At 40.7% G+C, this 26,367-nt stretch overlaps 1 protein-coding gene across 1 annotated transcript in view; it reads right to left on the bottom strand.

The window, feature by feature from the left end:
- The window catches only part of ELAVL4 (ELAV like RNA binding protein 4), an 88,566-nt gene that overhangs the window by 52,542 nt on the left and 9,657 nt on the right, over positions 1 to 26,367 (bottom strand). The window lies entirely within an intron of this gene.

The following is a 26,367-nucleotide window of genomic DNA, read 5'->3' on the forward strand; positions in this document are numbered from 1 at the left end:
ACCTCTAATAAAATAAAAAACATAAAGGAAGAGCTCTCTCTAGGCCTCTACCTTAGGTCCACCACAGCCTGAGGCTATCCTCTCACACTTTACTCAAAAAGTAAAAAGCTTAAATTTAAATTAAATTTGGATTCAAATAGTTAATTAAACAAAGATTTCCACAAATGTGTGAACTGTTCCAGGCAGCATGCATGGGGAAAAAAGAGATGAATAAATCTCAGTCTCTACCCTCAAGGAGCTTAGAGTTTACTGAGGACACAGACTGGCAAACGGCTCCCAGGAGGACAGTGGGCATACAGTAGGGGAGGAATTAGCCCTTCTTTACAGGATGGGATTCAGGGAAAGTACTAAGAAGATGAAGCTGGAATACGTTCTACATGGAAAATGGATGTAAGCTCCCGGAGCCTGGTTATGAAGAGGTCCTGTGTGGCATGACAAACACAGAGAATCACAAAACTGCAGAGCCAGAAGGCACTTAAGGAAATAAAATCTAGTCCAAAACTCTCATGTTTGAGATGAATTCCAGAAACATCCAGTGAATTCTGTCATCAATGGGAAACGGGCAGAGTCTGGGCCTGCACCCAGGTTTCCTGGCCCCAGATGGAGCCCACTTTTCTGCTCTATCCCATCACCATCTCTTACTCGTCCTTCATGATAGGACTTCCGTCGCCTCTGACCTTGATCAATTCTTTGGAAATGGAATCATGCTCTGCCATTCACCAGCTGTGGGACCTTGGGGGAACAGACAGAAACTCTAGAAGGCTTAGTTTTTCTCATTTGAAAAATGGGAACAATGCCACCTGCCTTGCAAGGTGGTGACATGAGGTATAGAAAACACCTGAATGGTGGCGGGAATGTAATTCACCATCATTGATATTTATTAAAGTCACTCTACCAATCGTCTGACGTGACTTCTCTCACTGAGTCCTCACAAGAAGGCAATATTCTCTACATCTCATAGACATGGAAAGCAAGGTTTAGCAGACTGATAACTAGCAGCTTCCATTATTATCACCATTTGGCTGCTAAGAGAATTTTGGGGGGATAAGCACTTTCATATACATGTAGTAAAGCATGCAAACCTTACAAAGAGAACACGATTCACACCAGAGTAATCACCTTTCAGATCGTGATTTAGAACACGACTAGCTTCCCAGAAGGCTTTCTTGTGGCCCTGCCTCCATCATTCACACTACCCCCCAAAGGTAACTGACTTCTAATCCATAGATTAGTTTTATTTGCTTTTGAACTTTATATACATGGAATCACACAATATGTACTCTTTTATGTCTTTTCACACATTGTGTCTGGGTGTCATCCATGTCGTTAGATATAGTGGTAGGTTTTACTTGACTGCTGTAGAGAATTCCATTGTGAAATTATGAAAATATCACATTTTATTTACCTCTTCTATTGGTAAACATGTCAGTTGTTTCTAGTTTTTAACTATTATAGATAATGCTGCTCTGAGCATTATGCACATGTCTCATGGTTTACATACACACACATTTCTGTTGGGAATATTCCTGGGAGTCTATTTTGGGGTCAGAGTATATGCATGTTCTGTGTAGTAGACACTGTCAGTATCTTTTTTATTTTTTATTTTATTTATTTTTTTAAAAGATTTTATTTATTTATTTGACAGAGAGAGACACAGCGAGAGAGGGAACACAAGCAGGGGGAGTGGGAGAGGGAGAAGCAGGCTTCCCGCTGAGCAGGGAGCCCGATGCGGGGCTCGATCCCAGGACCCTGGGATCATGACCTGAACCGAAGGCAGACGCTTAACGACTGAGCCACCCAGGCGCCCCTGTCAGTATCTTTTTTAAATGGTGGCACCAACTTACACTCCCACCAGCAGAGTATCAAAGTTCCAGTTGCTGTACATCCTCATCAATACTCAGAGAATTTTTGGTTTTGTTTTGTTTTGTTTTGTTTTTTTGCTTATTTTCTCACTGAAGCGTAAGTGATAAAGTAAAAAAGGAGTAAGTTTTTAGTCAAGGCAACAGCTGACTTAAGACTGTAGTTCTACCACTTATTAGCTATGTGATCTCAGACAGGTTACTTCAATACTCAGCCTTAGTTTCCTCTTTGTGAACTGGAATAAAGCCTCACATGCAGGTTTATCTTCAGAATGAATGCCTGGAGGCATTACGACTATTATTCTTCATCATGCCCTACGTAGGTGTTACTCTAATTGTTTTCTTTTCTGAATGATCACAAATGGGAAATGAAACCAAAAGAAAAAAAAAAAAAGAAGTCTCAAGAGGAGTCAGGGGAATAAGGCAGACTGAGGAAGGAGAGGAGCTTCTAAGATTCTTTACCATCATGTAAGTAACTTAAGTGGCTCCGCTTACCACATCATCAGAACTTCTTGGATTCAGGTCAACTGTGAGATTCTGGAAGTCTGGTCCACACCGCAAGGAGAAAACAAAGGGTTTCTGAGAAGAATCTTAAATCAAGCTCTTCTCAGCACTGATAGAAGCTGTACCCGAACAAAGCCTATTCAGCTGCTCTGTCCAGGAAAACATGAGGGAGATGTGCCCAAGGGAGGCACATGCTAATGGAGATGATGTCGTAGAGCATCATCACAACTCCTGGCTGGGAGGCAGGTTTCTGCTCTGCCCAACTGTTGGGCCTCCTGGGTCTGAGCAGTGTCTCCATTTGCTGTGTTGTCTCGCTGCTTCACTAAGGCAACAAACCCAAGGGGCACTGCCAACTTGATAAGGAACTGAAAAACAGAATTTATCCAGTTCAGGAGGCTGGGCTGGCAGAACCACAGGGCTACCCAACTGCTACCTTTTGACTTACTGACAAGCCAGTCCCACAATCTCAAGAACACATTCCCTGCTCTCCATCCTTCTTAAGGCTGCCCCACAAACACCTAGAAAATATCCTGCACTGAGGCAGCTTTTGGGACATTAATGATGGAGTATGAAGAAGAATGTAAATCATACCTAAGCGTGCTGAGATTTTATGGGACCATGACTATTAAAGGTCACCCGAGAGCCGGGTTCATCTCTCATTCACTGGATGCTCGCCTCACAGACATGTGTGGTGAAAGCCAGCACTAGTCCATGTGAACATCTCACAGGTCTCCCTGCTCCAGAGAAGCCTAGGAAGTATCAAGTGCGCAGCAAAGTAATTTCAGTTCCCCAACCAGCTTTCTGATCTCCTTACATCTTATGTGGATTTCCTAAATTATGCTGGATGGAGGTGACCCCATCCGTAGGTCAGACAACCCTAATTAGGCCCAAACCTCTGAAAAGGATCCACGAGATGCAGTGTTTGGTACTGAGCTACTTCAACCGACCAGATCTATAAATTAGATCAAGTCATTCTTGGCTTATGGAAATGGAGCACTCTTTGCTCCGCACACACACTACACAGTTCTCGTTTTGTGTATTCAGAAAGAACTGATGAAAATACACACATGCACACAGAGTTTGCTCAATAAAAATGTACTAAACTGAGAAACACTTGCAAATGTGTTAATACACATCATGTAATAAGACCCCTCATTGGTCTTAATGATGCATCCCAGGATACAAGACAGGCTTAAAAAAAGAATCACAAATGTAAAATGTCAGAATGAAATCTGACACACAAGTGAATCGAGAGGATTTTAAAACATTACTTGGAAAATAAGAGAAATTGCCAAGATCTAAAGATATCAAACTCAAGAATATGAAACTATAATACTTTAAGGTTACATGATACATCTTAAAGAGAGGTTACCTGTAATCTCAATGTGGGAAACAAATCAGGGGTAAACATGTGTGTTAGCAGGAAGCATATCCTCCAATAAGCACAGAGACTGGCTCAGCAAGATCAGAACACTTCCTTCTCCAGGCCTTTGATATTCTAACAGCACAATTTTCATTGCAAATAAATATATCAGTTACTCAAGTGTGCCTATGTACTTTCATGAAACCGTCTGTGTGGGTCACATGGCCAACTTTGCAGCTGACCAGGTTCCAAACTCCTGACTTGCCCTCCTTCCCTCTTCCGAATGGCAATTAAGAACAGAATTACAGTGAGCATCCAGGATAGAGCATTGAGGATCAGTTGACGTCAAACTCTAATGGTTGTACAAAGCACTGCATTAAATCTTTTATGTTCCTGTGATATATTTTAAGAAATATTATACAGGCAGAAAATTTCAGGGATAAACTATTAGAGCAGTGCACAATAACGTAGGCACTCACATCCTGTCATTGTAAATGTCAATGGTTTGAATGACTAATTACTCACACTCAACGCATTAACCTCACCCCTCCCACCATTTTTTTTTTTTTTCAGCAAAATATACAACAAAAGCAAGAGGGAAGGCCTCACACATGCAGCTGCTGGATCACCACTCAGGGTCATATCTCTGTGGAGGGAGCTAAGAAGCAGAGGCTGGGCTCAACCTCTTTCTCAGGGTGCTCCTGAAAAAACCAGCCCTTCATAGCATCTCCTTCACCACAATCCTGGGTCCTTCCAGATAGTCTTAAATACCTGCTCAATCCCATCTCTTATTATTGTCCACCCAAGGCATCTGCTACACTATTTCCTGGACTTGTCAGATCAAATGCACATTAAAAAAATAAGGTTTATTTCCACTCTGGCTAGATCTGGGAATGCTAGATGAACAGAGATAGAGCCCCAGAATGCCAAGCACTGTGTTGGGCCCCAGGGATACGGAGACAACAAAGACGAGGAGCTGGCCCTTGCTGAACTGAGTTCACAATGTGGGTGCATGACAGATATCAGAGAACATTAGGGACCACAGAGCCCAAAGCCATAATTTTAATGATGAGGAAACTGAGGACCAGAAAGGGGAAATGACTTACCCAGGGTGACATGGCTAGTTAGCGCAGGAAATGGGACTTGAGCCCATGTCTACACAAGAGTCCACAAGAGTACATGACAGCATACATGTGACAGTGCAGGCATGGACATTTAGATGAGGGTTTGCTTTTCCTTTTCTGGGAGGAGGCAGTGAGGGGTGGCCATATCATAAAAATGTACTTGAACAGACATGAAGAGATGGGTCTACCTCCATATCTTACTGAGTCTGGCACTTAACAGCTCACAAAGAATGGTGACCTGAACTCTGAGCTCCACAGCACACAGACCACATCTGGTTTGTTTATGATAGCATCTCCTGCATGTAGAACAGGGCCTGACGATTGGTAGGTTCTGGATAAAGGACTACGGAATGAATGAAAGCCCTTGCATGCTCAGTAGTTCACTAGATCCCTCAAACAACCCTGTAAAGTACAAGCCAAAAAGGTATGAATGTCATCCCCATTTTACATATAACAAAAAAGGACAGAACACTTACTGAGTACCTGTTATATGCCAGGCATACATTTAGATATTATTTCAAATATAGATTTTAAGAGGCATTCATTCAAGACGAGAAGCTGAATCTTTGGCTGACAAGGACCCCTTTGAGAACCTGTTGAATGCCTTTGCCCATTCTCACCAGAAAAATGCACACACACACACATTTTATGTACACTAACGGCAATCCTTCGTCTCCAGATTGAAACCCTCCAGCTGATTCTAAGAGTAGCAATACAGTCAAAGTGCAAAAACTTCCTTTCCTCCCCAAATCATTCTTTTCATATAATTTCTTGTTCTCAGAATTCATTAATTCATTAACCAAACAAATATTGATTGTTGAAGGGTCTACATGTCAGAGCATAGAGTAAGAATGTCCTATGGCCAGAAGGCCCTTTAAGTGTATTAAGCAAGACCACTTAAAATTCTAAAAATGTACTTAAAGGCTCCTTTAATATTTCTTCCACCAGCTCATTAATTCCTCACAGCTCCCTCTGTCCCCCACTCTTGACAAGGCTTTCATTTGCTCAGATTTGGGGAGAGTCACGCTAGAGTTAGAGGGCTGGTCTTCCTCCTCACATCTAAGGACAGTCACTGTCCCGGGCACCAGAGGAACACATCAGAGGTCCTCCAGCAGCCCCCTCGCCAATCCTGTCAGCCATACTGTGTGGCCCTGTTCCAATATTTTCCATAAAAATGGCAGTCCAATAATATACTGCACGGTCTTGCATTTACACATCTTAACCTACTTTTTACACTCTCAGGTTTTACCTTGTGAGACATATATAAGGTTCTGATTTTATGTTACAGGAACCTGTGCCTTTGTAGAACTCACTACTGACATTCGTCATCCCCAGATAAATATATCAGGGGGCCCTTGTACCCCCATCACGGCCATCCTCAACTTCTGGTTTCCTGGCAGAGGGGTGGCCATGATGCTCGATTCAGGCAAAAGGATCAAGAGAAAAGAACCTAAGAAGATCACAGGAATATGATGCTTCTTTCCCAAACACTCTCCCCTCTACCTCCAGCACCCTCTAAATGTCAGCATCCCCAGAAATGAGAAAGATGTTAATAGAGTGTACTGATTGCAAACATGTCTCAGGTGTGTACATCTAAGACACACACACACGTATTTTATTCAATATTTTAATGAGTATTTAAAGGTGTTTTCTTTCACCATGTTGGAAGGACTTTTGAAAATTTATGTATAAAGGCTAACCCTTATGTAATCGAACAAGCGCTCCTGAGAGCATGAAGAATAATGTTTACCAAGGGCAGTCACCGAATCGAACCATTAAAGAAATAGATTTAAATTATTCATGAGAACAAAAATAAAAGTCCTAATTCTCTTTGTAGGCATTTCCCACTTAACCCTTATAAAATCCTGACACGCAGTATGTTAAACTCCGGTGGTGCAGCCCAGACTACTGCATCTCACCCGCCTTTCAAAAGCCTGAAAAACAAATCCCCAAAGTTAGAAAATTACACAGCAGGCTCTGTGTTCCTGAAGACAGATATTATTTTTAGGAATAATTCCTCACTTCTCTTCTTGCTCCTTGAAAGATGCTAAAAATGTCCATACAACCCCCCAATTTCATATTTTTTAAAAGTTTTGTCCATCAGCTCATAAAATCCATACTCTCCCCTCCTTCTCTTCAAGAGGCTTTACTTCGCTCAAGTCCCTTCAGATTAATGTTTTTTTCTAAACACAACGCTTTCCTGGTTATGATTCAACTGGGAAGGAGACACATGTTATTAATGGGGCCCAGGAGCAGGGACTGAGATTGATGATCTGATCACTCTAGGAAAAGGGAACTTGGGAATATACTGAGCACCGCCCCCCAACCAGATTACAGGTGATGACTCACAGAGGCCCCTGGAGCAGAAGGATCTGGCTGAAGATTGCACTCATGTCCCTCAAAACCATTTGTACCAAGTTTCCGTAATTCTGCTGGAAGGTAACTAGAAAACTCTAGAAAAAATATTTAATTCCAACTGGGGAAAACATGCTGACAGTTTAATACCTTTGGGTAGATGCATAAATAACCTGAAAGACCTACTTACTCTAGAAAGTTACATGGTAATAAATTCTCGGCATATGCTTAAAACAAGTGTGTTCTCGGGCGCCTGGGTGGCTCAGTTGGTTAAGCGACTGCCTTCGGCTCAGGTCATGATCCTGGAGTCCCGGAATTGAGTCCCGCATCGGGCTCCCTGCTCGGCAGGGAGTCTGCTTCTCCCTCTGACCCTCCCCCTCTCATGTGCTCTCTCTCATTCTCTTTCAAATAAATAAATAAAATCTTTAAAAAAAATTTTAAAACAAAAACAAAAAACAAGTGTGTTCCATTCAACACAAGTTTATTGAATGCTATTACAGACCAAGGCATTGCTCTAGGAATCCAGAAAACAAAAATAATTTTGTCCTTGCCCTTAGAGGATTCAAGTTAGGAGGACGGAAGAGGAGGGCAGGTAAACAAATAATTAACTAAACTCAATTGCATATACCCCTTTCGTTAAGCAGTTGCCTCCAGAATTTCTCTAATGACTCCCCCCTCCTTACCAAAGAGCATATACATGAAATACATGCAGACATGTCCTGATACTGAATGGACATGTCCGGCTTCCGGTCTAAATGCTTACGTCCTAGACCACTGACTTTGTAACAAGGAGGCAAGCTTGAGGCATTACTTCTTTGAAACAGCATCTTCTTCACTGTAGAGGCATACCGGGCATGCCAAAAGAATTCTCAGTGGGGATAGGGTTTTTAAAAAATCAGCAGCCGCTGGCGAGAACAAGAGGCATTAATACTTAAAATAGCAGGGCCAGCATGGATATGAAAAGCATAATCAAAATTTAATTTCTCTTAGGCATTATTCTCAAATTCACAGAAATCCGAGTTCTTAATCTTCCTTCCCAGATACATCACACACATTTCCCCTCCTAAATGAATACTGGCCTCCTTTATATCCTACAGTGTTTCTTTAGGGCTTCCATTTGGACCTAAAATGATTTCCGGTATGCCCATCCTGGGGCAGTCCTTGTCAAACCCCTGGGTGTTTTGGTTTTAACAGACTTTTCCAGCAAACTCTCCAGAGCTGAGGGACGGCATGACCATCCAGTTCATCATAAGGACGAGGAGACCCTTCTTTGACCACCCGCCGAGTCCCCAATTTAGTCCTCTTTTCCAAAATGGCCAATAAAATAAAGATGATCCCAAACTTTTGATAAGCTGTCTTTGTTAAAGACACATCTGAAAAGCACAAATGTTTTCATTTCAATATAAATGCAATTTCGTGGCCAAGCTCTTAGGCTTCCTGCAAAAATATTAAACCTAATAAAAAAATCAATTGGAAAACAATTTCTTTCCTATCCAACCCTCTAAGCTCCCAAACTCTGACTGTTTAATGTGGACAAAATAACCAAAATGCCTCATGACAAGCTAAGGACACCTGCTGGGGTGGGAACCAGTCGTGATGGGAGATGTGTTACCTGCATCTTCCATACAAAGAACATTAATGAATCATTTGTAAAACTGCCCCCAGAATGATTAAGTTGAGCTTATCTTCTGATGCATAACCAACAGGCAATGGCACAATTCATGTACACATAAATATTGTGTATTTATAAAATGCCTGGCTCCTGCCTCAGAGTGTGAGCAAACTCACCTAGCTCTAGCTGTACAAAGCAATGGGTTATTCTGTATCTATATCATGATACAGATATCATGGGTCACATGTCTGAATTTGTCTTATGCACACTCATTAAATTCTTCAGAAATACAAATAAAATATTTTTTATTGTTAAAGTTTGTTTTCTTAACGAAGCTGGGTGGAGATGGGGAGGATAGTAAAGGGGAGTAGAAGGAGTTAGTGTCTAGAAAAATCTGCACAGGGCAACCTTCTCTTTGTTAAGAACTGTATAATGCCACTCTTCCAATTGTGCAATTCAAAGGAGAGAAATTATTTGGGGGCATTTTGAAGCTAAAGATACTGAGTGAAATAAAACTGTTCTCAGTACTTCTATGTTATGTATACGTGGCCACGATAAATTAGACCCATGGACAATTCACACCAACGTCATGTTATAGCTACGTGTTCATTACTGAAAAAATCCCGAACATCATTCTGATAAGGCAGTTTTAAATTTGAAAATTACTTTATCACACTTGAAATTTTATTTTTAATTTCTTCCTTCTCTGAATTTTTCTTCTCTTCTTTCTTCCTTTTCTTTTGTTTCCTTTCTTCTTCTTCTTCTTCTTCTTCTTCTTCTTCTTCTTCTTCTTCTTCTTCTTCTTCTTTTTAACAAGAAGGATACATTAGAAAAAAGGACTTTTTGATCTAATAGGAGAATGTTATCCCTCAACTACCTTAGTGAGGCATTTGGAACTACCATTCATCCCTGACACCCCCTGGGAAGGCAGATGGGTATGAGTAAAACTGGACTCTATCATATCAGTTTTGGTGAGAATGCAGACCTGGGCTGGGAGGAGTGTATCTTTGAGTTATTTGTGGACACCTTGTTTACAGAGAACATAGAAATTCAAGGTTTGCAACTGGCAGGCTTTAAGGTGCAGTGAAATAGTCTCTCTCATCATCATTGGTGGAAATATAATTTGACACAATCTTTCTGAACCTTATGTTCAGGTTCTTGGACCCAAGGATCCATTCTGAAGCTCAGACAAGAATCCAGAATTCTAAAGACCAAAAGTATGCACAATTAGATACATTATTAAAAGTGTATCTAAAAGAGTGAAAAAATAGAAACAACCTAAGTGTCCAACAAGGGGGAATGACTAAGTAAGTTATTGTATAGTTTTATGATCCAGTATTTTGCAGCTGTTAAAATGATACGTATAATGGGCTTTATAGCATGAGAAAATGTGTGATAAATGTAGAAAAAAGTGAAATAAAAAAATGATTATCTTGATTATATAAACATGCACAATGTAGGAGGGAAAAATAAAAATGCTAACAATAAAGTGTGGGATTATACTTGTCTCTATCTTTATTTCCCAAGTTTTTTGTTTTAAAGTGAAAATACAGCACTTTTATAATCCGAAAGGAAGTTATTTTTTAAAATGAAAGAAAATGTCAAATCCTTCAAACCATTTGAAGTCACAGTATTAAAAATGATTCCATCTCCTTCCCAGAGCCATCCTTCAGGATCTCTCCCTGGCCACACTCTGTTCCTACATTAGAGGACACATAGGAGCCCAAATGAATAAAAATCGCATTTCTTGAAACGGACTGTGATTCGGTCTCTCCTTCATCTAAATCACTGTGTATTAGCAAGGTTACAATCTGAGTTCACCTTATCGCCTGGCAGCAACCTTCAGGAGGACAGCAAGGAGAGAAGATGATTTATAAGAAAACCGTTCCCTGGATCAGGGAGTGAAAAGTACTGATCCGTTCTAAAAGCTCCTGCTGACAAACTCTGATATTATGAACATTCTGCACTTGGACAAAAGCTCCCACTTTTCTTAATTACATGGTTTGAGCAGGAGCCTGCTTTTAGGATCTGCCCAATCACACAACAGCCATTTATTTTCCCAACTGCAGCTGCCAAAATTTCCCTGATCTCTGTTCTGTGCTCCATCTTCAAGGACATCTTATGAATGTATGACACTAGCAAGCATCATTCCACGCCATGCTTCTTAAGCTTCTCCCTCTCTCTTTCCTGCCTATGGAGATCTTCCTAATACATATTTATTAAACATCTCATGAACAAGAAGCAATGTGGAGAGGCAAAAAAAAAAAAAATCATAAATACCACATATCAGAATATTTGTCTACTTTAAGACAAATACTTTGTTATGACAATGAACCACTAACATTCTTTGTCCTCTGTATGATGGGTTTGCTTTAGTTTTATGGACTCTGCATCTTATAATTCATTGGGTCCCCTCTTTGTAATATTGCTAGGAAAACGAGTAGCAAATCTGTAGCCCTCTGTGTTTAAAGAAAGAGCATAGAATCTCGCTGCAAACTTTTAATTCTTTTTAAACACAAACTTTACCTCTGAATTTATCTTATTTTTTTCTTCTCTTAATTTTCCTGCACCTCAATTTCCTCATTGTTCTGTATTTTAAAAAAGAAAAATAGATGTATTTTTATGATTTGCCTTATAACAACAGAGAATTTTGGATTAGAACAAAGAATAAAGTTAATAGTTATGTCTTCACAAATAATCTTTTGCCTTTCAAGATAATGCTTTGAAATCTCACTAATTCATACTAATTGGGCATGAGTAAAATTGGCATTTTAAAAATTCAGAAATGGTAAGACAGAAATGGTGAGGCTTCAAAATTATTACCTTTATACTAAAATTCAAACTGCATGATATGTAATTCTCAGATAAGACCCTTTTAGGACTAATTTAATAAGTCCCTAAGAATAATTCTAATAGATACATGTATACACTCAGGTACTGAAATGAGTGTGTTGTGTTTTGGTGAGCTCTGTATGTTGTATAAGTGATGAATCACAGACCTGCATCCCTGAAACAAATAATACATTATATGTTAATAGTAATAATAAAAAAAAGAGTTTACTTCTTTGCATTGGGTAACCATGTCCTTTAAAATCACAGATACAAAGTAAATTTGCTTGGCAAACTCCTCCAAATCTTGATATAGTCTTTTTATCCCAGAAATTTATCTTTAAAAAAGTGAAAGGCTAACAAATATTCAGAATCAGCTGTTGTCAAATTAGGGCAAACAATTTTTTTTTTTAGTTACAGGCATATTTTAAAGCAAGTCACAATTTAATAATGACAGTACTGTCCTCCATTTGGACAGCTCCTCCCCACAACTGAAGTTCATTCTTAAAAGAAGAGGAAAGGCAGTACAAAGGGACAAAAGTCAAGCTGTGAATTGTGTAAGACTGATGAATCACAGACCTGTACCCCTGAAACATTATATGTTAATAAAAAAAAAGTCAAGCTAACTTCCTTAACATTAATGAGTTCCTTCAATGGGCCACAAGCCATTATGATAAATGCCTGAGATACAGGAGACAAAAGGGGTTCCTGCCTGCAAGAAAGTAAATAAATCAATAAATAATTACTCTATAATGTCATAAATGTGGTAATGGAGAAGTATATACAAAGTGCCCAGCAAAGTCCCTGCCAGGAACATGGCAAAGGCCCAATAAATGAAGATCCTGTGATAACAATGATTTTAAAAAGTGCTTTGGGTTACACGGGAAAAGATTTAGGCAAGCAATTACCATTAACTCCTTCCAATACTACCCCACTTAGCACATAATAAATGGTGATAGATGTCATCAGGTACATTACTTCACTTAATTCTCCCACAACTTTGCAAAGTAGGTAATTGTCATTCCCCCCACTTACAGTTGGGGAAACCAAGGCTTGAAGAACTGAAGTCACGCTACACAGAATGAAGAAGTGAGGCCTGGAGCAGGCAGTATCCATTCTCACTCCGCCAGAACCACAACCTGAACTCAAGTGTGACACCAAACTCTGTGCCTTTCTGAAACCTCCAAGTCGGAGGAAAGAGTTCCTATCACCATAAAATGCAAACCAATAGTCTTGGAGAAAGGAAACGATATAATCTGATTAAAACCATTCTGGGCTATGTATCTGCTATTAGTCACTAAAACTGTCAAATAAATGGCTGTTATAGGAAAGATCGTGATTGAAAATTCTACATGGCACGAGCATGAAGTTTAGAGTTTGGGTTTGAAAGTGGCTCCAGCCTTGACCTTGGTTTAGACACGTAAGATTCTCGGAGGTGCAATTTAATTTATTCAACTGAAAAATACACACAATTCTATCTGCCTTGCAGGGTTGCTGTGAAGATGAAAAATAACAATTTTTTAAAAGATTTTATTTATTTATTTGACAGAGAGAGACACAGAAAGAGAAGGAACACAAGAAGAGGGAGTGGGAGAGGGAGAAGCAGGCTTCTCGCGGAGCAGGGAGCCTGATGCAGGGCTCGATCCCAGGACCCCGGGATCATGACCTGAGCTGAAGGCAGACGCTTAACGACTGAGCCACCCAGGCGCCTTGAAAAATAACACATTTAAGGCACCTGGCTCAGACCTGGGCACATAGTAAGGACTCAATACATGTTCATTCCCCTTATAAAAAATGTTAACATTCTGAAAATATATTCCCATTAAAATGAGGTAGCAAAGTCAACTAAGAGCTGGTAACATTTATCCTTAGAATTTAATTTCTGAAATGGAAAAGAACACTTAAAAATGTTACTACTCATCACCTATGTCAATAGCTATTTCCTTCATCTTCAAAATGTTTCACAAACATTAACTAATAAGTTCTCACCATAATACCAGCCAGGAAAATATAGAGCAAAGGGGAAGGGATTAAGTGAACTTTAAAAAGTGAATAATGAAAGCACCATTTTTAACACTTACAAACATAATTTCTGGTACACTTTGCCTTTTTAAAAAACCCTCTACTGTGAATGGCTTAAAGTTAGATACTTCAAATATAATAAGTGCAGTCATTCAGGTTTCTGATTTCCCAAGAGGGAAACCCTCTTGTTTTCATAGGAAATTTTGGGAAATTGCCACAGTGGGCTCTGGCTATGGATAGCAGAGGGCATTTTTGGCTTTCCACATGGACCTGCTCAGGGTGGAGCAGGTCCATGACCCTGGTCCACCCTCCACTTAGACTGTTCCTTCCTTCCTGTGGACCCCAAGGAGCAGCTACATTGACCAAATGCACTTCAAGAGGATTTTCCAGGGCATGGTTGGAAAGGTGTGATGGGAAGTGCAGAGAAAACACAGAAAGTGTTATCTCCCCACGGAAGCGAGATGAAACCTTACAAAGCCACTGGAAAGAAGCCTTTCAATCACATGCTTGACTCAGGGGATTTTGTGAGCACATTCACACCCAACACCCCATCCCATCTTCATGAAGACCCTGAGGGATGAGTGGGATTTGCCCCCCTCCCCTATCATTTGCATTTTATAGGTGAGCAGACCAAGGGTCAAGGAGCAAACAGAAAGTAGAGTGACTACCCCTGGTTCACAAGGTGCAGAGCTGGGATCTGAACCAAGGTCCTCCTGTCACTGACTCTCATCTTCCTCCTTTACCCACCACAGCCTCCATAAACCCTGGAGAGCACACTCCTGGCAACATCCTTCCGCCGTCGGCAATGGCAAACTAGTACACGCTGTGGTCTCTCCAGTGCCACACTGTGCACCAGCACTCCTGTCCTGGAAAGTTCTCCTCTCCCACCATCAGGCCTAACAAGCCTTTCCCCAGCTCCCATGTCTATCCTTTGCACATGCTTCCCTCACAGACATTTACCGCACAGCCCCGAGACTCTCCATCTTCCTGTCTCTGTCACTGGACTGTGAGCATCTTGAGGACAGGGGCTGTATTTGATTCATCTATAATCCCAGGGACCAGTGCAGAGCTCTGGGCTTTGTTGGTAGAATAAATGAATAAACGTTTGGCTCTCTAGGTGCTCACCTGCTTTCCATAGCTAAATCTGCTCTCCTTGCTCTATTTCCCACTACTCTGCTCTCATCATAAACCTCTCTCATATCTCTCTCACTTTTTCAAAATCATTTTAAAAATAGGAGCACTTTTATCTTTTAAAGCTATATTGCCCTTATCACTCTTGTCTTCAACTTCTTTCAAACTGTCCCCAAAGACTGTGTTTTTAAGGCCGTTTTCATAGCCTCTGTTTCTTTACCCCCACATTCCTTCCAACTCAGATGGCCTCTGCTTCAGGTCTAAACTCCCATTTCATTTTCACTCTGGATCTGAATCTGGCTAAAGTCTAGAGTTCAAGAGTGCCACAGAACATTTCCACCTTTGAGAGTCCCTTCAAGTCACACAAGCCAAACTCAAAGCCCATGGGGACTCAATACTTTGCTGCAACAACTATCAGAGCTCAGAATGCCCTGCATGTTATTTTTTGTAAACAAATGAGTGAATAAACTATCATGCAATTACTTCTGCTTCCATTCAATTCAAATCAATTTAAGCATGTTTCCAATATCTATTGCAGAGTGTAATGATTAGGAACATAGGCACCAGAGCCTGAATGCATAGGTTTGAATCCCTGTTCCCCTGTGTGATTTTGGGCATGTTACTTAACAATTCTGTGTCTAAGTTTTCTCAGTGTTGATAATGTTCATAGGAATGTGGCAAGGATTAAATGTATTATTATAGTTCGATAACTGAGTTCCATGGCATTTGATCCCTGTCCTCTACGAATTTAGTTCTGGAAGGGGGGGCAGCAGTGGTTAGTATACAGATCTATGAACAAAGTCCCAAACTGCAATAAGGCAAGTGCCATACTCTGAATGCCTTCTGTGGTAGGTACGTCTCTTCCATGTCTTTATATATATGCTTCTCTCCTCCCCCCACTAAAATGCTTCTTCCACCACCGTCTAAATAACCTGGCCATTTTGTAAAGTTCAGTTGAAGCCTGCCTCCCTGACCCACATGGCCTAGGCACCTCTTCTCTCTCCTTTGTCGTGGCACTCACCACTCCACATTCAGCCACAGTTTATCTGCCTGTCTCCCCACTGACTGGGAACTCCTTGAGAACAGAGCCTGAATTTTCATTGACTTCTTGCTCCAGGCATGCAGTATACAGGAAGAATTTGACCAAAGTCCGCTGACTGAATCAGTGATCAGAGGCAGGTGCAGGTTGCAAGGAGAGTTTAGAGGGAAAGAAGAGGAGAACATTGCAGGAGACTTCCTTTTTCTCAGCCCACCAGGCTCTGCAGTGTGCTGAGAAAACCATAAGAGAAATGTGTGGTTCTCTATTTTTAAATCATTTTCTTAAGCCTTTTCTTCACTCTACCTGCACTGTTTATTTCAGATGAGTGCAGGCATCAAGATCAAAACAAATGTGAACTAGTGGCCAAGGGCAGGGCAAATAATTTTGGGAGAATCACAATCTTAACATGCCACTAAACAAAAGAGGAAGAAAATATTTAGGGCTTCATCCATTGCTGTGCACAAAAGGTGCATTGCCAAATGTTCAGTTATTCTTCTACTCTCAAAAGTGTTTGATGGAGAGTTTTGCTTTTTTTTTTTTTTTAAGTAATTTAAATCCACACATTGCAAATGAAAACAAAAGAGCTTTGGCACAAGAATAAACTATATCTCAGGGCACCTGGGTAGCTCAGTCGTTAAGCCTCTGCCTTCAGCTCAGGTCATGATCTCAGGGTTGTGACATCAGCCCCAAACTGCATCAGCTCAGTGCTGGGTGTGGAGCCTGCTTAAGAGTCTCTCTCAGGGCGCCTGGGTGGCTCAGTCGTTAAGCGTCTGCCTTCCGCTCAGGTCATGATCCCGGGGTCCTGGGATCAAGCCCCACATCGGGCTCCCTGCTCGGCGGGAAGCCTGCTTCTCCCTCTCCCACTCCCCCTGCTTGTGTTCCCTCTCTCGCTGTGTCTCTCTCTGTCAAATAAATAAATAAAATCTTAAAAAAAAAAAAAAGAATAAACTATATCTCTCTTTTAATCTTAAGATTTCAATCTAATTTTATGCAATAGTACACACAATGGAGAGAGGAGATAAAAATACATAAAATACACATATTTATATTTTAAAACTAATGCTTTCTAGTTGCCCATACTAGAGCATCAAGTAGGCTTATTTACAATTCCAGTTAATACAGGAGTCTTGGCCTGAATACTTCTGACCTATGAAGATACAAATTCAAAAGTAAGCACTTTAACTTAAAACTAGAAAGTAGCAGACTCAAGAACTGAACTCAGGATCTCACATGCCAGTGCTCTTTTGTCAAGCTCTTTTATCTTCCTCTGGCATCCATGATCCTTTCTGGGATGATATATCCTCAGTTTTGAGGTTATCTGTTCTCCTTTTTGAAGGTTATGAAATGGGAAGCAGCTTGCATATTTTATTCTAAATCTCCTCTCCTTATGAGTCCTGCAAAAAAATGACCAATATCTAAAATATACATCCTAGGGGGACTGAACTATTTTTAAAAATGTTCCTTTATTAAATGCCTACTATGTGCCAGGCTCTGAACCGGCTCTTTACAGTCCTTCCACAAAATGGGAGACAGAATATGGGCTCTGGAATCAAACAGACTAGGCTTGGAATTCCAAGTCTGACACTCCCTAGCCATGTGACCTTGTGCAAGTTATGTAAACCACGTGGTGCTCTTTCTTCAAAACGGGAACACAGAGTTGAGTGCTTCCTAGAGTTGTGAGGTTCAATGAGATAACCTAAGTCTGTTCTTTCCGTAAAGCCTGACAGATACACTATAAAGGGTCCTTATTATTGTGATGTATCATTGTTAACTCTATGGGAGAGACCAAGTGACATATAGACCAAGGGGTCTAAAAAAAAAATTACTGAGGGCGCCTGGGTGGCTCAGATGGTTAAGCGTCTGCCTTCGGCTCAGGTCATGATCCTGGAGTCCCGGGATCGAGTCCCGCATCGGGCTCCCTGCTCAGCGGGGAGTCTGCTTCTCCCTCTGACCCTCCCGACCCTCCCCCCTCTCATGCTCTCTCTCTGTCTCTCTCTCAAATAAATAAATAAAATCTTAAAAAAAAAAAAGAATTACTGAGAAAGTGCAGGTGAGTCATGGTAGTCAGGCAAAGTTTCATGTAAATAGACATACTCAAGATCTTCAACCCAAAGTTACAGAACTGTGGTTGGTGAGCAACCGTAGTGTCAAAATCAGTCTTCACAACAGAGGTCTTCGGGTCCAACATCCCTCTCACAGGCTACAGGTAACAGGGCACCTGATGACAACCCATTAATGAACAATCTAACCAACATCCAACTCTATCATTCAGTTAACAATTCATTACTGAGCACCTGCTAGGGGCCAGGCACAGAGAGGAGCCCAGTCCTGACTGCTGATGTGGTGGTGAGATGGCCAAATCAACAAGTGATAATGCAGGGGGCGGGGGGAAGACTGATGGAAGGAAGGACGCTGGCAGTGCTCATAGACGAGGCCCTAACCCAGCGTGAGTCAGGGGCGCTTTCCTAAGTGGGAAGTCACCTCCTCGTTGTCTCTTAAAGCCAAGTGAAGAAGACAGAAGGATGTTTGAGACCAAGGGATCTGTTTGAGCATAGAGACAGATGGAACAGCATCGCGAAGTTCCACAGTGGAGAATGAATGGAAGGTGGAGAGCTGCAGGATGGAGGGCTGAAAAGGAGGGCGGAGGCCGGGCCGCAGAGGGTCTCCTGGGCATTGTGAAGGCGCCTGGGCTTGATCCTGAGCCACAAATCTATTAAGTAGCCATCTCTGAGATCACAGCTCAACTCTGTGCCTGTAGCAAATACACTGGTTCCCCACGAAATACAAACAAAACAGCACTGAGAAAAAGAAAGAATACATTATTTTTTTAGGCTCACCACCAAATTTTCTTTGGGGCCTTACTTTCTTCCTGAATAGGTCACAGGCATTTTTAGCACGAGCGTAGTTTATCACCACCTCGTAATACTGTTCCCCTTTTGTACTCTAAAGTCACTTTCTGTTCAGCAAATGTTACTCTCCCTTTCCCAGCACAGCACCTTGAACAACTTGGTAAATATTTGCTGAACTGGGCTGGATTCATTGAGTGACAACTATATAGGGTAACCCTGACCAACAGGTAAAGCAGGGGCCCAAGGGTAGTAGAAGATAAAAAGAAGACTATCATGGCATTCTTATCCTCAATCAACTTGAACTTCCAATGATGCAAATGAGACATGCATGACAATAATATATGCACCCCAAAGCAGACTGCAAGGGGTGCATTCTGTCAATAGTGGGCTTTGCAGGTGGTGGGGCTGAATCCCACCCTCATGGCAGTTTCACCAGACACTCAGCTCCCTGAGGGCAGGGGGCTATGTCTCCCTTATAGTAAATCCTCAGACACCACTAAACAGTAAGTGCTTAGCAAGGCTTTATTAAATGGATCTATTTAATCTTCACAACAACCCCAAGAAGGAGAAATCATTTTACAAATGCGGAAATGGAGGCTACAGAGGTAATGTGACTTGCTTGAGGTTATGAGGTTAGTATAGTAAAAATAGCAATAACAACAATAATAATTACTATTTTTCATTCTAAGGAAGCCTGCCCTCTATCATTCTCTAAATGTTTCTGCCACAGGATTCTCTTTTCATACTAAGATGGAAAATGTTCTCTCTGCGTGAATGAAACTTGGAGTTCATGATTTGAGTTCCTGAGCTCTGGTTGGCTTTTTGCTGCTGCCAGTTTCAGAAGTTCCAAAGGGCACTGAATGGTTTTAGGGCAGATGGAGCCGCCACTTTCCAGGTAAGGAAATTCTTTGGCACAAAGGTTCCCCAATACTCAGCCACTCCCTTCCAAATCACCAGGTGAGGATTCATCCAATTTCAATTCAATTCAATAAATCTTTATTGAATACCTAAACTATGTGGCAGGTACTTTTCTCACTACTTCCAGAATTAAATACTTAGTATGAAAGTCTTTGTGCCTGTCCTCTTGTGATTAAATCACATCTCACCCACTTTCATGCACAGTAAACCCTCAAGGGCAGAGACCAACTGACCCACCACTCTCTGTAAAGAAGTACAGTCCTAACACAGAGCATCTTAATACATTTTCACAGAACTGAATAAACCTTTGACATTTTGTTCTAGAACTAGACACACCTGGGTTTAAATCAAATCTGGCCCAATTGCTGTGTAACCTTAATTTACCTTTCAAAATCTCAGTTCATCCATAAAACAGGAAAATTAACATTTACCTTTTAAGGTTGTTTTAGGGATTAAAAGGAATGGTATGTAAGGCACAGTGCCTGACTCATAGTAAGAGCTCAAGAAATGAAAGCTAATCTCATTATGTGTAGTCTCACCTCCAGATCACCTCCACTGCTTATTACTATCATTATTATTATTATTATTACTTTGAAGGTTCAGCTAGGTAGCATGACCAAGGTATAAGATTTGCTAGTTAATGAATACTTGGATTAATAGAGAGTCCCAACATATGCCATGCAGATATCATTAACTTTCAAAGATTTAAGATACATTTTCCACATTAAATCTAAAATAATCAGATGCCATCCTTTCTTTAATAATTTGGAAGATACTAGAGATCTTGCATTGCATAGCACTGAAGAAAAAAAAAAGGTGGCTGGTTTTCTTTTGGATAATGCAGAGCTCACTATCAACTAGGACAGTGTTTTTCAAAATTTACTGAACAAAGCAAAAAAGTAAGAAATATATTGAACACACAGCAACTTCACATCACAAGTCAAAACATAGGTACTGAACCCAAAGTTTCATGAAATAATACTTACCCTTACTAAGCCCTAGCCACTGATCTTTTCTTTTCTATTTCACTTTTTTTTAGTTTATGTAAAAATTTATTTGACCATAATGTAGAAAAAGCGATACTATTAAATATGATACAGTTGCGAGAACCTAAATGAAAAGTGTGGGTTTTATTCAATTGCACAATTTGCTAGTGTACCTTCTGGGTATGTGATGCTTAATAAAGAGGAGTGAGGGGCAGAGGATTTGGATAAGCTAGAGACAGGATGATTCTCTCAGAATTTTAAACTTGAGTTGGCCCCCTACGCTGCTGGAGAATGTGGAGTGTTTCAGCTCTGAGAATGTTAACCAAGAAAGCAGAAATATAACAAAGTCAAAATGTCTATCTCACTTATTGTTTTAATTTTTTTTTAATTCTGGTTAAGACCCAGTAAAATAATTGTAGGCAAAACTAGAATCTAGTAATTGACTAGTATTGTTATTCTGTTTTACTAATATTTACTAAAGTTTACTAATATTGTTACTGGGGTGTATCAAGGATACGGTTTAACTGATCCTCCCATCAAGATATGAAGTTGTATTAATTCTCTTTTGCATATGAAGAACCTGAAACTCAGCCAGGTTAGGTGACTTGGACGAATAAACTAAACGACAGAGCCCAAATTCACAAGTCTTATAACTCTGTAGTTCAGACTCTTTAAAAAATTATAACTCAATTCCATAAACATTTATTGAGTACTTACTGTGTGCCCACATTGAAATAAGAGAGCATTTGAGGGCGCCTGGGTGGCTCAGTTGGTTAAGCGACTGCCTTCGGCTCAGGTCACGATCCCGGAGTTCCGGGATCGAGTCCCGCATCGGGCTCCCTGCTTGGCGGGGAGTCTGCTTCTCCCTCTGACCTTACCCCCTCTTGTGCTCTCTCTCTCTCACTCTCTCAAATAAATAAATAAAATCTTAAAAAAAAAAAAAAGAGAGAGCATTTGACAAGCTCTCTGCCCTCCAGGCCTCACAGACTACCCAGGAAGACAGGTACGCCTGGGTACATGAAGTCTGAGGTGGGTACTTCTCTATTCTGGAGGAAATAAGCTGATTCCCCACTACCACCCTCCTTTCTCTGGCCACACATTTTCCCAGGACACGAGCACTGGTACCTGCTGCTGAGAGATGCAGCGTGCCCCTCTTATGGCATACTTATTTACAATCTGAAATAAAGTTGGTATTTTTCCTCCTAGTGCTTTTTGACACTGTAACCCCAGTTGCACCAGTGAGCATCGTCATCATCATCATCATCATCATCATCACATCACACTTTGATCAGAAGAGTGCTTTAATGCCTATTCTCTCTAAATAACCAATGTCTGATTCAATAGTATCTTTAGGGTGACTTCAACTTCTGAGAAATCATGACCCGATAAAGGCAAGTCTCGACCCTGCAAAACAATCAGGAAACCATAATCCTCTGATCTAAGACATTCCAGAGTACTGATTCAAATAAAGTTAAAACCAAGTCAAACACCTTACCCTTCCTAAATGATAGCTTTTACCTATCTCTCTAGCTTTATCTTTACACATCTTATGCTGCATTTACCCCAGACTACTTATCATTCCTTAAGCAAGTGCCCATCTCTGTGCCTTTACTCATAGTCTTCCTTCCACACGGAATGCCCCCTTTTTCCTAATTTCTCTGCCTATCCATCTTTCCTGGCTCCACCCAAATGGCATTTCCTCCGTGAAGGCTGTCTCCTTCCCCCAACAACAATGAATGTCTCCTTTTCTGTATATTGTACCTCCTCTGCTGAGACACTTTTCACATTCTGCCTGTCACTGTCCTTACCCACTATATCAGAATATGTTTTAAATACTGACATTCCAGGAGGCACCTAGAATGTGGTTTATATGCACAGACATGCAATTGTATTTGCTGATTCCACACTGAAAAACTTGATCTAGAAAAGGAATTGCTTTTTTTGTTTTGTTTTTGTTTTTTTCCCCTGGAGAAGTAAACTTTCTCTAGGCTGGATGTATTCCTAAACACTCTGGAGCTAAGACTTCTGCTATTGTTAAACATGTATCCAAAGGCAGGTGGCTGAACTTTATTTTCTATAAAAAGGGGTTAATAACACCTGCCCTAACTGCATTAAGGAGATCAACCTGACACCATAGGGCAAAAATTATACGATGTTAAGTGAATATGAGAAATGATCTCCCTAGTCACAGATCCATTACAGAATTGTGCTGGGAATAGCTGAAGTTCTAGAAACACAAACTTGCTCCTCTGTTCTTGGAAAATTGACACGACGATAGTTCAGGAAGAGTACTGTTATGATTATAGCAACTGCAAGCCCACGTCTCCAAAATTCACCAACTAGAGACCTGCTTAAGAGTTTTTACTAAAGCTCTTCTAAGCTAAAAGTCTTTCTTCTCGCTGATAACCTTAAGCCAGAGGTGTAAAGCAAGAAGGAATTGAAACTCAAGTACTGGCTTAAATAGGGGTCAATTTTTTAATAATACGAACATGTTTCTAGCAAGGAGGTCGTAAGAATATCCACCCGCCCCTCCCCTGCCCAGTCACCTGCTCAAATGGCTCACCCGATCATCTCTTTTTGGTCTTTCATTAATAACTGTGAGATTTTTCTAGGCTAAACTATGCACAAACATCTTCTACTCCTCTCCACATTCAAGCCCCTTTTTCAACTGGCGTTATTTCTGCCCATACAAAACACATTGCAAAAATCAACCAAATTCTTCCTGAGAGCTTGTGTACCACACACAAGGCTGCTTACAAAATCCTTAGAAGAACTTTGGGGAAGCCTTGAAATAGATACGCATGGAAAGAGAAAAATTCTATTGTCTGTTTCACAGTAAAGGGTTTTTTTTTTTTTTTTTTTTTTTTTAAACAGCATAGGGCCTGCAAAATGGTGCTTGGGGGATCTGATCAATTTATAATCCTTCCCCTTATTTTAAGGTTTAAATTGAAGGAAAGAAAATGACTCCCTTTCACATCCTTCCCATGATTACATAAAGTGGAATCCAAAATCCATGACATTAAAATACTGTTCCAAGGAGGTTATGTTTTCAGTTTCTGTCTCGAACCCCTTCAGGTACTACTTGTATCGTTTTCTCGTCCTCACTGGTGACAGCAACAGGTCCTGATTTAGAATAGCTTGTGAATTTTATTTAACGTGCCTGTTTATTCCCCCTTTCAGAGCCTTGGGGAAAAGGCACAAAATTAGGCTCGGCCTAACACCGGTCCTGACACCCCCCATTACCCTTCCCAAGTGCATGTGATCAACAGCTACTTCAGGCCTTTACGGTGACTCTTGTCCTGTCTCTTTCTTTCCTGCAAACGGGAGGGTCATAAATTGAGGGCCAGCATTCTGCTCACATCTCCCACACCTCTTCAGTCAATGTGATCGCTTCTAGAGCTGTTTGCACTGCCAAAGCCATCCATCATCTTGCCTCACCAAGCAGGAGAAAGAAAACTGATGGCAAGTTAGAAAAATCTCATTAAGCCACTTTTTGCCTCAACCTCTTCACCACTCCTTGAAAAATAGAACTTCAAAATTCAGTCTGTTGGGGAAATAAGAGGGATAGAAGAAAAAAGCTAATGTGGTGAAGAGGAAAAAAAATAGCTCCAAAGTAAGCTGGTTTCTGGGCCAAAGTCAAATAACTCACAGGTTATAATAATATATTTTAGACAGCAAAGATGAGACCATATTCATTAGCTTAACCTGATTTTTTTTCTGCTTGACTTCTGAAATTCTTAACAGACTCTTTCATGAAATTAAAAAAAGAAAAAACAGCATCAATTAAAATTAATTTTATGTTCACCTTTTTTCTCTTTTAACAACTAAATCCCAAGTTAATTCTAATTCCAAAGGGGACCATGAATGTACCTTGCAAAAGCCTTTGAGCATGCCAAAAACTTAATAAAGCCACATAATTCCAGGGAAGAACTGAGGGCTTGTCTGTGTTTAAAAATTACTGTGTGTCACCCCCACCCTGCTTTAGTTCTGGGGAGAGGACAGAGACTATGAGGGTAGCATTCAATGTCACTCCTCCTCAGGACATCTGGCATGGGCAGACTGAAAGAGACCTAACATCCTCTAAGCATTTTTAATATTCAGGTGTATGACCGGTACCTTCCCATATTGTTTCTCGTCGGATCCACATAAAACCCTGTGAGTCAGGCCTTATCATCTCTATCTTAAAGATGAGGAAATTGAAGCTCGAAAGCTGAAGGACCTCATCCAAGATCACCCAGTTACTAATAGGGAAAGTCAGGACTCTAGCCCCCAATCCACCTGCCTTCAAAGTCCTTGGCACTTCTGGTTTTGTAAGACAAAGAGCAATCTTTCCAGCTGGTTGCCTGCACAAGCACAACATGAAGGTCCTATGAATCCAGAGGCAGACCTGGGATTCCTTAGCCTCTGAGCGGGCCCCTGACGGTAAAGATGCAGGGACAGTGGTATCTAGCAGAAAAAATCTAATTTTTCTACATATGTACAAGTTGATGTAACATGTTTTTAGTCCCATCTGCACACTGGCCCCCTGGGTCTTAATCACAATAACCAGGTTGATTTCAGTCTTGGAACCCTTTCTACTACAGAGGTGATTAAAATATCATCAAGCTAGAAAGTTATCCTCCCCCAAAGCCACCTAAAACAGAGCAACTCCAAAATAAAACCAATTTACATATTTTAGCCCAAATTAAAAAGTAAAAGCTAAGGATTCCCTTTTAATATCCTGAATAATAAATGCACATTTATGTAAAGCTTCCTTTGGGGAATGGTTACCATGAGGACAACTTTCCCAATATTATTCATAAATATCACTTTTGTGTGGGTATTACAGTAAGAATCTGGACTTGTGGGAATTGTACTGTCTGTACCCAGTGCATCAACAGAGATAATTAATATTGAAGACAAGTACAATATCCAGAATTTTAGATGTGTGGTTGGCTGCATTACAAAAAGTAACATAAGAGGGGATGAGTCAAATCTGGTCAAAATCACACATTACAGGGACTTAGTCGTTTACTCCATTTTAAGTGAGCACTCTCCTAATAAAAGTTTCATTAGTAAAGATTGCAAGTTCTCAGGCTTTCCACGACAGACTTTTAAATAGCACTTAGAGCTAAAGTTTATCATTAAAGCTGTATTTACTACTGCTGCATCTTCAAAGGGGGCACTCGAAAAAAAAAGTTCAACTCAGCCTGTTATTTTTCATGTACAAATTAAAAAGGAAAACTCCAAAGGTTTAGACTGGCAAGCTTAGGAAAACACAGGCTACTTGAGAAGCCATTCTTGGCACATCCCAGAGCACACCGGGGGTCATGGCTGTCTATCTATACCACCGCCCCCCCCCCACACACACAGTACATGGCAGCATCTAAGTGTGTATCACATTACTCTATGACGTCTGTTGATGTGCAAACTTAAAAGTTTGCACAGGGGCATGCCAGGAGGGTCACTATCTTCTCAGGTCCTACCTGGAGGGTGACATGGGGGAAAGGTACTCAGAGTCATCTCTCTGTTAGAAGAACAGCATTTTATTTCTGTAAAATTAACAGGCTCTTGCTAAGCTCCACGGGTAGCTGACAGAAAGACAAGTTCCTCCCAACTGTCTAAACTTTCCTTTTCCTGAAAGCCAGCATCTGCATATATGGGAACTTATAGACAAAAATGTCCAGATGATCTTTGATTTCTATCTTTTGGAGTCATGCCTAGGCTCTTACAAAAAATACAAAAAGAAAAACATTTGTGTACTTGAATGTTCCGACAGATCTCTTCTCATAACTTG

Source organism: Mirounga angustirostris, unplaced genomic scaffold (assembly GCF_029215605.1).
Source record: "Mirounga angustirostris isolate CCGP_5_RB_7025 unplaced genomic scaffold, mMirAng1.0.hap1 SCAF_4, whole genome shotgun sequence".
Classification (NCBI taxonomy): Eukaryota; Metazoa; Chordata; class Mammalia; order Carnivora; family Phocidae; genus Mirounga; species Mirounga angustirostris.